Here is a 13,837-nt window from a genome sequence, read left to right on the forward strand (position 1 = left end):
TGCCTGGTATCAACTCCTTAGGACAACAACCCAACCATCACACCCTGTATCTAAAACAAGCCTACTCAAAGTTATTAACCCAAAAGCTGGCACTTCAGGCAGTTTGTCAGTAGTTTGATACACCTGGAGTGATCTCCCAGGCATTTTTGTAGTGCACGCTATTTTTGACAATACAAAGTTATTTTAACTATAACCCAGCTTTATTTATCTAACAAATTTTATATCTATTCCTCAAAACTTCATACATAACATATTCACAAGCATACACACACGCACAGAACTCTATGATGGTACGTTGCATAGAGTGTTTTAATTGTCTATTTGTTTGCATGTTCTTTTGTCCATAGTTTTGTTGATGTCCTACATGACCCAGGTGGGTGATTTATTCCAGTTCACAAAGGGAACGGTGGCTCCTATGAGGAACTCTTCAGTGTTCCACAGGAGGACACTACCTCTTTTAGCCATCTCCACCCATGGCTGCCCAGCAGCTCTTACAGAGAACTCTAAGCTTGCTAAAACCCTGTGAATGCTAATGGATACGTTACCTGGTGCTATACTCAGCTTTCCAGTGGAAATCTGAGCCCATTTCCTGTTTAGTTTTGCATGGTCTGCTGAAGGAAAAAGTATCCCCAAGTTCTTTTTGTCTTAATTGCATCCTATCAGCAGGCCAGCATTTTACTCTGCAGATGCTCAAGCTGTCATTTATTGTATGCAAATGTATTGGTATCTTGTTTCAGGTAAGTAGCCTTAGACCCAATGAGTTGAACTTAATTGGCATTAGAACTTCCCATTCAGGAGACTACATCAGACACTTAAATCTATTGCTATTCAGAAAAGCAGAGATGCTTTAGCAAGTGATAAAATGTACTCCTATAATAAGAAACTCTTTCCTGAACTGGGCCTGACAAATTGTCTTTTCATGTGTTGTTGTACCCTTGTGTCAAACCTTGAATTTTGCACACAGTGTTACATCATTTTCAGGATAAGAAGATGACTTTTTAATCTCTTTTTAATTCTGTATCTGGAAAATGGCTTTATTAACCTCTAGTTACTAAGCAATAATATATCTGATGTGCTCTGTGGTCCTGCTTACTTTCTGTTGCTCTCCTGCAAAAGCGTGATAACCTCTGAAGAAACTCGATGTGCTAGACAGACCGATAAAAGACTGGTTTTAACTATTAATCTAATAGTTTTCAGACATCTGTATTTAAATCGCTGTGTTCCTCATAAGGTAGTTCAGACATGATGTGCTATTAAAAAAATGTGGACACCTTTATCAAAATTTACATATACAAAGAATACCCCCCATCCAGAGAGCTGTCTTTCTCCCAAGTCCTAAGCAATGCGGTGAAATCTGAACACCACGGCTATTCAAATCTATAGAACATGATCAAATAGCAAGAGAGTCAAATGTAATGCAGCCTACAAGAAGCTGTGGAATGATGTCCCGTTACTTAATGACTGTGGCATTCCCATTTCTGGATAACTAAAATGGTAGAGAAATTCAATGGCAACATAGTCAAAGTAATGCCCACTGGAAAATAAGAACCCTGACAATATCTACAGAGCAAACTGCGTAAGATTAAGAAAGGGCAAATGAGTTTTTACAACTCAGAAGAAATATTGTGGAGTCACAGTGATTAGCTCTCCAAAAATAGCTACTTATTGCTCAGCAGCAGCTGGGAAAGGAAGGAAAATTTTACGAATTATTAAGCAAAGAGTAGAAAACAGAAGAGAAAATATTTATTTCACTGCATAAATTGGTGGCATAGCCATGTTTGAGGAGCTCTCTAGTTTTCATCACCCATCTCAAAGGGATGAAAGTAGAAGTCAGTGGAGTGCATGCAGCCCTGCATGCTGCCTCTTCCTTATTTCAGACAGGCCCATATGGACACATTATTGGCAAATGGCTGCCCGACAGTGTCTGCAAATAGCAGTGAGCTCTGTTGCTTTGAAGTCATGTGAGATGCCTCAGGTCAGCAGCTCAACAGCAACCTACTTCAGCGTGTGGGTGGCATTGGGCTTTTTTGCGAGGGCAATCCTCCAGCTTTCACAAGCTTCCTTGGAGTCTCCCACTGGGCTGGACTTCTGCTGCTTCTTCCCCCGCCTGCAAGAATTCATTGTGAAATGGAGATGCACAGCCTTGCACAGAAATGCGATACCTTCCACCAGTCGCTCCCAGAGAAACAGCGTCAATCCCTATGGATGCTATAGAGCCAGTAGATGACCTCTGGTCAGCTGATGGACAGTACTCACTTCTGTGTAGGGCTAAGGCTCCATCTGAGGGTATCACTCAGGGAGCCATACCCTCATTTTATTTCCTAACCCTCCACTTTGAGCAGCGATGGAGATAGACCAGAAGAGGCTGCAGGGTTGTTTGAAGGTACTGGATACAAGAGCTGGCTCAGGAAGGTGTTTACATTTTTGGTTTTGAGAAACTGAGATGCTGTAACATAATTCTTATATTCTTTCCTAAGAGCTTGCCACTATGAGAGAGGAGATACTGTGTTAATTGGATTTGCTGTTTGATCTAGCATGGCAGTTCTTCTGCCTTTAGCAACAAAGGAGGAATCAGCTTCTTAAATTTCCAGTGCATGTTTATACAGCCCATTGACATTTTCTTCATCATCCACTGTATCATTATTTTGTTTCAAAAGAAAGGTAGGGCTGTGGTTACAGATATGCAGGAATCTGCATCTGGGATCTCTCACAAGGTTTATGATGCTGTGTGGCAGTGTGTGGCTTTGGTTCAGTTACCTGTGTCTTGACCTAGTTCCCTTGTAAATTGATGGGAGTCTTTTCTGTGATACGAAAAAGCCTAGTTCTTTGGCCTGCTTCAAAACAGTGGGAGTTATTCCATCCATCTCAAATGGATTAGGCCTGCAACCCCAAAGTGGGGAATGGTAGCTCTTAAACTCTTTGCAAGGATGTTGTACAGCTTAATTAATTAAAAGGAATTAATGGAAAGGCATTTAAATGGAAGGGGAGATGTAAGTGAATATTATGATTGTGTGAAGAATCTTTTAGTTCAATGTTGAACTAAAAGGGTCTGAAATGTATTCATGATCCTAAAAAAAAAGCTGAAGGGTTAAAATGACCTAATTCAATATCAACTAATACACTCCAATATACATTAAAGCAGGTAGATTATTTTTTAAACAGTACTATCTTGCTAAGTGATGCACTTGTGCACTATGATAGACTGGTTAAAGCTGTAAATGTCATTGTTAAAATGAGTATCTTTAACATCTAATATCTATTTAAATGAAGCACTTAGGCACCAGAAAAGACAGTTTTAAACTGTTAGGTCCCTAAATTATTTTTGTACAATCAAAATGAGACTCTTAGGGATTAGGTGGCACAGTGGGTTAACATATTACTCTTCTGGATGGAAGATTTACCATCATACCTTGCTTAAAAATACAAGTGATCTGAGACTGCTGTTTTTCAGGTGATCCAGCATACATGTTTCTAAAACATATTTTAATGTGTTTTGCAAAGGAAGTAGATGAGGACTTCGCCTGCTGCTACTATGTTTTGAGTAAGGGTAGGTTAGGACTTGGGTTCACAATTTGGATCATTTCCTTGATGAGCTGACAAAGGGATAAACCATCTCTTTTTATAGCTCCATTTTCTTCCAACAACATCTTGTGACACAGCTACAGCAGGAGTTGTAAAGGGTTCAACTCAGCAAGTGAGAATAAGACTTTTCAAGGCAAGCATGATCAGGTAGTCAAAAATCAGGGATAGGAAGGTGCCTACCTGCACAGCTAGGTGCAGAGGGAAAGTGAGCTCTAAAGAAGCATGTTACAGTAGATTTGAATTGAAACTATCTAACTGGCTTTTCAGGATGTATTTGCCGTAACTCACCTGAAACTGTCCACCTGGTGGTATGCAATGGAATATTTCTTTTGTTTGGTGAAGACCAAAAATGTCTTCGTGCCCAAAATATAATATATTCTGAGTCAGCTCTACTCCTCAGTTCTGCTGGAGTTGCTGAAGAACACAGTCCTTTTCTCAGGCCATTCTTATCCCTGATTCCTCTTTTCATGCCCCTACTTGAATGCAACATGTCACCAGTGAGTACATATCAACTGCTTGCTCCTGCTAATTGTGTTTCACCTGGCATCTGAGAAGTCGCATTCCCAGGCAAGAGCCCCTCCCTTGGCCTGAGCTTCTGAGTTGTCTGTGGATGGAGGGCAGAGCACAACACATGGCAAGGGGATGTATGTGTTGATGTCTTCCTGAAAAGATCTGAAGAATAATCTGCTTTTTGAAGCTCAGTCTGTTCCTAAGGCCTTCTTGGGACAAGATGTCATCATGTAGTTACTAGACTGGACCACAGGGCTACGTCTCATGTTCTTGCTCTTGAAAAATTGTGCATATATCTTAAAAAGCAAATATGATACTTCTTTTTCCTTTCTTCTACAGTATTAAACATCCGTAGATGAGGTACATAGTCCCAAACATTTGTTTGCCCACATCAATATGAGGGAATACTTTGTATACATTTCCTTCTTGAGTAATTTCTTTAATTCATGAGGCCCCAAAAAGCTTACCTTGAGAATTCAACTGTTAAGAACTTCTGGGACAGTTTCATTGTCCTTTTTATGTATGGGTTGGTAAGAAATCCTTAAACTATTCCATGGATGTGATGCCTTGCATTGCAGGACCAATCCTTCAGTGTACCCATTTTTTGTATTGTAACCTTCCCCTTTTGGTCCATGTATCAGGCTACTGTCATTTGTCTTTTAGTACAGATGGAGGGTATTACAAAAAAAAATTTGTTCTTCTTCATTTTCATAAATTCTTTGGGTTTGTGAATTCTTTGTTTTCAAAGACAAGCAGAAGAGTACTTATTTTGTTGAGCAGAACCTTAGCAATGGGTGAATGTGAGAAGGCAACTGATGTCCTGCTTTTTCCAACAGCAGCTCTCTCTTTGTCTCGCAATGCTGCATGTGTGTGTGTGCACATTCAGGCTAAGAGAGGTTATTCTCATTTTGGAATGAAGTGATCCAGAATTTTCTTTTGTGCATCCTCCTCCCCAGGGTTGTGTATTGGTGCCAGCAATGTGAGTAGGTAACATCTTGACAAGCAGCATCAGGCTTTAGAGACTAATAGCATCAACTTCCCAAGCAATAGCAAGGTTAGTTTGACTGAAGTTTGTTCTAACTCTAGTTTTCCATAAAAATCTCATTCATAGCCTTCTGAAGCAATTGCATGTGAGATGGCGGGTAACTGCTTTTTTGCACTCTGCCAAAGACCAGTGCAAAGTGTCTCTGCTGTTCTTTGAATGTAACTGCAGAACCAAGGAGTCCAACCTGCTGCAATGACTCTCCATAGGAAAAGCTACGCAACTGTATCTAAAACAGGAAATTCCTGCCACAGAGCCATTAAATATATTAATAATTCTCACAGATTAAAATGAAATATCCGTTAAACGGTTACTATTTCACAGTAAAAATGAATTCTTTCAGGAAAATGTAACAAAACATGGGGGCAGCTGATAGCGCTGTTGCCCTTTTTTCTGGTGCAGGAAAGGTGGAGTGTGGAGTATGTCGTGTCTTTTTCACACCTGTAAAAAAACAAGTTTGCAGAATTAAGTTTAACTGTCAGCATAGCGGTAGCACTTCTAGGTATCTTCATACAGAGGAACATAGTGACAGTGTATTACGCTATTTTAAACTGTAAGAATAAATTATTTTCCTATAAATACCATACCAAATGATACATTTAGACACCACTTGGCAGTATTTTAGAGCTCTGAATAAGTGGCAGCCCACATCGCAGTTTCTTTTCAGCACCCATTTTAGTATGTCAGAATAAGTTTTCTGGCCAATATAAAATTATTTGTATTTCACATTCCTAATTGATGCTTTTAATTACTCTTCGTATACTTTAATAGTTTTCATATAGAAAACTGCTTTCTGTGCAGTAAGCCGAATCTCCAATCTGCAGCAAAACTTGCTTGAGTCAGGTTTTTGCCAGGCTCCATGTACCAGCCCCAGATACTAAATTATGTTGGCACTCTTTCAGTAATCAAGGGAATAATTGTGAAGGCAAAGTTTGTGGTAAGGAAACCAAATTAGGAGAGGAAAACAACATTGCTTAAGAGAAATATTTAGTATGAACTAATCTTTTTGGTCTTTGTCCTCCTACAGTAATGACTGTTTAACCATGTAGTATAATTATTTAAAACATACTGTAGTTTATCCTGTGTAGATTAGACTCCTGCTTTATTAGAATGCTAAAAGGCCGGTCTTCAAAGAATAAGCAAATTAAAGCTCTGTCTTGCTGTTTACAATGCTGGGGTCAGATCACTGATATCTACCAGATTTAATGTGAAGCAGCCGTAAACCCCATTTAGTTAAACAGTTAATGGCTATTTAAATGGACAGGGGTCTTTTCACTGCCTCTCGTGGACACTCATCAGCCTACTGCAGTCAGGTATTTCCCTTGTTCCAGCTCATGTTAGTCACTAACAAATCCCCCTTGGTCTTCAGCAGGAACAGGGCTGGTCCTCCTGAAGCATCGCAGTACGGGGTGGGTCTCCTGTCATTTTTTCTGAAATTACACTTCTAGTGGGTATTCAGGTTGCTTTATACCCTCTGCATGGAGATGAGCCTGAAACTACTCTCCAGAAACAGTAAAATAGATGGCTGATAGTGTTTGAGTGCTGTGGAGGGGCTTGACCAGCTAGAACCTTGTATGAGTCACTTATCCTTTGTTTCTGCTTTCTCCACAAAGGTTTTCCACATCTCCTTTTCTCTGGCATAGGTTTTCCTGCCTCTCCCTCCTGTTACCTCTCTGCTCCATGACAAACAGATTCAACACACCTCTTTAAGGGAGAACAAGGTTTTTTTAAAGTGTGTTCTTCCAAAGCAGCTAGGACTAACCTTAACTTTTGCTGGTATCAGTGAGTGTGAAAATCCCACCCCAGATTGCTAAAATGTGTGAGGCCCTTCCGGCTGTCTCGCATGGCATTTCTGCCAAACGCAGGAGTCAATTTGAGCTGTGAGGCATTTCTGCAATTTGCAGTGGTCAACCTCCCAGGGCCTGTGATTCGGGAAGGGTCCTACAGCTTCAGGTCATGGAAACAAGAGATTTCATGAAAGCCTTTGCTTGAACATGCAAATAAATAAAAGTGCCCAAGGAGCTCAGAAGACAGAAAATAAAGGAAAAAAAGCTGTTATGTTATTGTTATTTTAAAATATAATAATTTTAAAGGCAATTTCATGGTTTTTGTGGAATCCTGAGTGGCTATTTTGGACCACGTGGGGTTGGTAATGCTCCGTTTTGGAAAACCCACAAGTATTCAGATGATTGTGTGGATCCATTTCAGCTATTCTGGGAAAAAACCTGCCTGCTCAGGATTTTTCACAATATTGGTATTACCTCTTAGCCTTGGCCAGGCCAAATATACAATGAAAATGGCCTTTGTTTCTGTATTGCAATGCTTAAGCTTCCTGTCCAATCCAAAGTAGTACAGAAAAATAAACAAACAAAAAAGGGATCAAATTTAAATGCACAGCATGCTTGCAGCTTTGGGTCTGTTTTCTCTGTGTTGCACTTTTAAATGTAAAAAACATGCTTCCCACTCAGATGGGGGGTATAGCCAAGAGGGGATCCAAAATGGGGATACTCTGTTTTCTATCTCATGCACAGATTTTATTGCATGTTTGTTCTTTCATTGTTGTTTTCTTTAGTCTAAAATAAAGATAAACTAGACAGAAAGCAAAGTGGCCAGGCGCCACTGCACAATTATAATTAATTCACTGTTAATGTTTCAGACATTGTTACAGCGTACATTGGAATTGCTGGGGCGGGGTGAGATTAGTTTGAGCTATTCATGTACATACTACTGGAGAGTCACATTAAATACCCACTTTAATTAATGTTTTCAAAATAAGCACCAAAGGGAATAGTGTGATTTACTACTTACAGAAAAGTTGGTTTGTACTTCTGCTTCCCAAGTTCACACTGTGTTCTCACCTTGAAAGGTGGGGATTTGAGCACGTATATCCTGCCATGACCTCAAGAGTACAAGTGTGCGCAGCCCGTTCCTAAACACTGCTTCACCAGATTATACCATCAGTTTGGAAAGAAGGATGTAGCTAAGCTAAGACTCAAATCTGAATATCTGCAGACTTAGGAAAATTCCTTTTGTCAAGAGCAAAGGGGTTCAAGAATCCAAAAGACCAAGTTTTGCTGTGTTTTAAGCAAAATTGTAGAAAGGAAAGCTGGTCTCTGCCCAAAGCCTGGAAATAGCCAGGATATATTAAATCCAACAGCACTTAATGTAAAGAAGAGGTCTCAGCCTATAGACTATTTTAACAGCTAGAGGAATGAAGTAGTTTTTGTAACTCCAAAAATATCTCTATTCATCATTTTTCTGCTGCCAGTATTTCCTGTGGGAGAAGAAAGCCGTGAAAATTGCGATCAGATATGTAATGATATGTGCTATTTATTACAAACCTTCTTAATTTTAACTAAGTCTTCCTGTGAGTATTGAGTCAGATTTTTCAGTCTGAGCCTCCAATACTATATATTTGGGCTGTGTCTCTCTCCAATACTATATATTTAAGCTGTGTGTCTGAGGTGTAAAATAGCCCTTTGTATGTTCAGTCTGAAGACAGCTGAAAGTGTGCCTCTGCTGGCTAGGCTTTATCAGCCAGAAACTGAACTGCTTAGGGAAAAAGAAGTGATCAATGTGTAATTGAAACTCCTTTAAACTGAGTTTTTAGGAGAATTTATAACCTGCAAAAATGTTCTCATTACAAATCCTTTTTTGTCTTTTCTTATAATCACCTTTAAGGAATGACCTGACCACCATCAGTAAAAGGAAGAAGATTTGGGTTTTAAAGCCAAGCAGAGGTTCATGTGTTTTGGCAATTTTTGGGGTGGGGTGGAGGGGATTGCCGTTAAATATATTTCATACTATATCATCATTTATGTGAGGTGACAAAATCCACATTAAATTTCTGGTGAAACCTGGTCTGCTGTAGAACACTATTAGAGTACTTATTAGTACTACATTTTTCATCATGGATGTAACCTGAATATCCTAATTTATGACCATCTGGTCTCCAGACAAGAACAGCCCATATGATCAAACTGCAGCTTCCCTCAATCAGCTAATACATCCATGCTGTGACTTCAAGAAGATGACACAAGTACTCCGTAAAAAGCCTTGAACACCTCTAAGGGAACTTTCAGAAGAGGGGGTGTACCCTTACACAACTCCTTGCACAATGCACCCAGCAGGACTAGTCAGTGTATCTGTTTATTCATTGGTGTTTGTTGATGGTAACTTTCATTTCATTTAGGATTTGATTTGTTTATGAACTAATAAATATGATTTATAAAAAGTGCCTGTGGTTCGCTAATTACTGCACATATGGCGTTTTCATTTTGTAAAACTGGCATTTGCTTTCTATTATGATTATGTCTCCGTTCACCAGTGCTAATTAGTTTGATTAGACAGATAACTTTAACCATTATTAGGACTAGATTAAGGGAACTTTGCATGCAGGGGAATGCAGGGAAGAAGGGTACATCACCAGTGAAGATAGGTCAGCAGCACAGAGTTTGTTCATCATTAAATATTTTAAAATTACTTTTTGCTTTGTTTTCTACATAGAAGAATTGAGAAGCATTCACATTTAGCTACTTACAAAAATCCAATTAAACACAGTTGTTTAGCATGAATTTGTTAATCAGAGTTAATCTTTCCAATGAATGCATAATTTGGAATCTGTGTCTAAAATGTTCATTTAAGGATAAGCATATTACAGACAAATAAAATAAAAAATAAAATGAGTTTCTCTTCCTTGGAATTGACTCTCAATATGGAGAAATATTGACTGTTTTGTGTTGATTGTCCTGCATGCTGAGGGACAGAACTGAAATTGGATAAAGACTAAGAAATGTCACATGAAAAACAATGCCACCTGGGGTGAGCTGTGTTTTTCCCAAGAGCCTCTGAAAATTGTTGAATACTGTCATCTGAAACTCTTCAGAAAAAGAAAAAAAAAAAAAAAACAAAAGAAAGAAAACCTCCTATTTATTATCCATTTTAGGATAAAAATGGTTATCCAGGGCAGCAGAAGTTTGGTATTATTTTACTTCTTCAAATGGGTTCTCTATCCTAAAAAAGAGAGGCACTTTTTCTTTACCCATATGTTATAAATTACCTTAGTGCCCTAAGAAAGTAGGATCTGAAATACCTGGGTTCAGGCAGTAAGGCACACAATTTGTGATCCTTTGGAAATAGTCACTGAACAGTGTCAAATTTTGATTTCATCCTTTCCCTCAGAAAGGAGACTAACTGATATTCAAATTAAGTAACTGTGGATAGTCATTTCATTAAGGTGAGCACTCATTTCACTATGGATGATCACCCTATATTCATCCAGTTTCTATGAAATTAATTGGTTAGGTATGAGAGGCAAAATGGTGCCCTGTTATGGATGCATAGTCCTATTGCAGGCTACTGGGTCTCCTCACGGTGTTAATGTGGCAATGATGTCATTTGTGAGTGGTCCTTTTATTTTTTGTCTTTCTCTATTTTCAAAGCAATTTATAAGGGAACAGAAAAGTTCTTTCCTGTCTAAAAAGAATTGTGGGAATATTGAAAAAGACATAAAACTGCTATTGAAGGGTGAACACATAGAGAAGCAGTAAACTAGATTGTTGCAGTATTTACTCTCTCCTTGGCTCTTCTGCAGGATACCTCCTGCCATGCCTTTCAAAGAAAACCCCAGACAATTTAAATGTTAAAGTCTCAAATTTCAACATGCATCATTATTGTTGGAAGCATTTGCTCCAGGAAAAGTTTCAAAATTGCCGTTTCTGTATCTTAGAAGAATGTGAACAGGATGGCCAGATTCTGAGATGGTATAAATTGGCAGAGGTTCCTTATTTCAATGCAGTTACCCTGTTTTACACCAACTGAAAATCTGGCCCTAGAGAATGAATATTTATGCCATGCCATGCCAGAGAGGTTTGAAAACCCTTTTTTTGATGAGAATGAATAAAGAAAGGGCTGGGATATGCTCTGTGCTGATGAACCCAAAGCCAAATATGACCTCCCCTTGACCTTTTATGCATTTAAGTTGAAAAAGGCCATTCTGATACATTCCACTGGAGCTTAAAATGCCTATATTTAAATTCCAAAGGTCAAGCTCTCTTCTCAGTATACTGTATGACCTAGCCTTTGTCTGTTACCCATTGATGTTGCCTGACTACACTTCTTATATCCCATTGACTGTTTACTGTTTTTCTGGCTAATGTAAGTGAAAGAGATAATTGAAATGATTTTGAGCTATGTGTCAGTTCTGATTCTGATTATGTCTCCTGTGCTTAGTGCAGCTTTTGTGGCTCCAAACTCATTAAGTCTCCAGGAAATTTTAGATTACTCTGTTAACTATATCTTAATTAATGTATTTATCTTAAATTCCACTCAAGCTTTTTTGAAGTTTTCTTTTATCACTACATCTATCTCTAATGTCACTGAATTAAGTAATTTTTCTTCAACCCTTCTGTTTTCTTTTACCTTTTGAGGGTTTTGGATACTTTTTTTGAAAGGCCCAAACTCAAAGGGACCTATTTCCAGGAATAATGCTTCATGCATGTTTAAAAGCAAATCACCATGACTTCAGTGGATGTAAGCACAGCCCTACTGGAATGAAGGGACAGGAAGAATTCAAATTTTTCAAATCCGCCTGAAACTTTGCATCAGTGCTGCTATGTCAATTTACCCCATTGACAGTCAGGTCCAAAATAAAAGGGTAGTCAGACTGGTTTTGTGGCTAGTGGGGCACATGTCAGCTTACCTTCCTCTGAAATTGAAACAGCCACTATACTGGGTGGTTCCCAAAAAAGGGAATAAATGCAGTCCCATCAAACAGGCTGACAGGCCTTGAGTATAATTTCTCTAGATAGAATCACAAAGTAATCATCGTCTCTAATAATCTCTCCAATTACTTTATAGAATAATAAGTTGTAATAAAATCTGTTTTAGCAGACTGTCTATTTTTACCCTCTCCTCTTGAAGATGAAGTCAAACATATAGGAACTGTAGAACATTTTCACAAAGTCGGGGGAATGCTCCTACATAATAACATAACCAATCACAAGGATCTTTTTACATATATATTGTCATTCCTCTTGATTAACACAGCTTAGTGAATCATTAGTGATGAATAATTTACTAAGGGCCATAACCTGACACCCTGTTTGTGTTGAGATGTGCCCTACTGCACAGTCCTCAACAAACCTGGACCAGATGTTCTTGTCCCACCCCTTGACCATGTCTAGGTTTCCCTCCAGTGACTGAATGAGAGGAAACCCAGCGCAACTGGAAAGATAAGACACAGACTACTTCCAGTGTGAGGAGAATTGATACGATGCGGATCAATACATGATCCTCTTCAGTAGGCATCAGTATTAACAGTGGGACATTCCCTCCTTTTCTCCTTCTGCTAAATAGCAAAATTTCTGTAGTGGAAAGAGTGTAACACTGCAATTAGGTGGTAGAAACCAAACAGAAACGTATACTGGGGAAAAAAAAAGAAATATATATATATGTATAGAAAGAGAGAGAGAGCAAAGGCAAAACAGTTTCTCTAATTTCATCCTTGGAAGGCACATCTGGTTTTGGTGGCAATTAAAAAAAAAATGGTACATATCTAGAATACCAATTCCAGTCTGAATTAGTAATATGTGGGAAAATTAAGAGCAACTGGAATCACGGGGCAGTGTCAGGCAGCATTGAGAGTTGGCAATGCTACCAACTGCAATTATTATGAATGCCTAATAGGCTCCTGACCATGGAAAACCACTTGGACAAGCACAGCTACTCACAACAGCTCCTGTAAATAGGTGGAATTCTGTTAAAACCAATATAGCTGCAATTACATACACTGTCAGAGCTCATGGACCTGTGTCTTTAGTACTTTTCTCTGTTTCAGCAATTTGTTCAGCTATGAGATAAAAACTGACTCGCCTTACATTCATACCTGCCGAGTAGGATTGAAAGGACTATTTGTAAACACAGTTCATCATCAGAACTTAGAGAGTAAATATCACTGAATCAATTGTATGTCCAGCTCTTGATGTCTCCACCACTACGCTTTCTCTTGAATGAGGCACCTGTTGGTTACCCACTCTCTGCCCAGCCTCTGGAGCTCCCGATGGCAGCAAGCAGCCTGAGCTGCCTTCCTGAGAACTTTCCATCTATTTTATTTCAGGTACTTCCCAGATACTTTGGACTCTCCTGCAAGGACCGAGACTTGACCTGCTTCAGCTTTCCTGAAAGAGATAGAAGACAATGTAGGTGCTGATTATTTCTTTTCTTTGTAATGATGACATGAATTTTGCTTGGTATTGTGGTAGAAACATCAGCATAAGCATCACTGAAAGCTTGGTGGGAAACAAGTTAACCCTTTCTCTTACCATTGTTGCTCCCAGTGCACATATATGGTATAGAATTCAGGTTAAACAATATAAAGATTTATTTCCCATAACTGTCCCCGAACTCCTGTTCATTACGAAAGAAGGAGGTTTGGTGATTGAGTTGATGGCATGACTCAGGGAAGGAGTAAGTGTGTCTTGTCCCTTGGATGAAGCAAGCTACTTTTCTGAACTTTGCCTTGGGCTTGTCTGAAGGAAGCTACTATGTATTTTAGTCATTGTTTAATTGAGGGAGTTGTTTAACTTTTGTTATATTTTTCCCTTTAAAAGGCAAAAGACTCCTTGGATTTACTTGTTATTACTTTATAGCAGCAGCCATAGTATGTGAGATGTTTCCCAATCAGAAAGAAAATTTATGAAAGGG

The sequence above is a fragment of the Strix uralensis genome, chromosome 15 (genome assembly GCF_047716275.1).
Source record: "Strix uralensis isolate ZFMK-TIS-50842 chromosome 15, bStrUra1, whole genome shotgun sequence".
NCBI lineage: Eukaryota > Metazoa > Chordata > Aves > Strigiformes > Strigidae > Strix > Strix uralensis.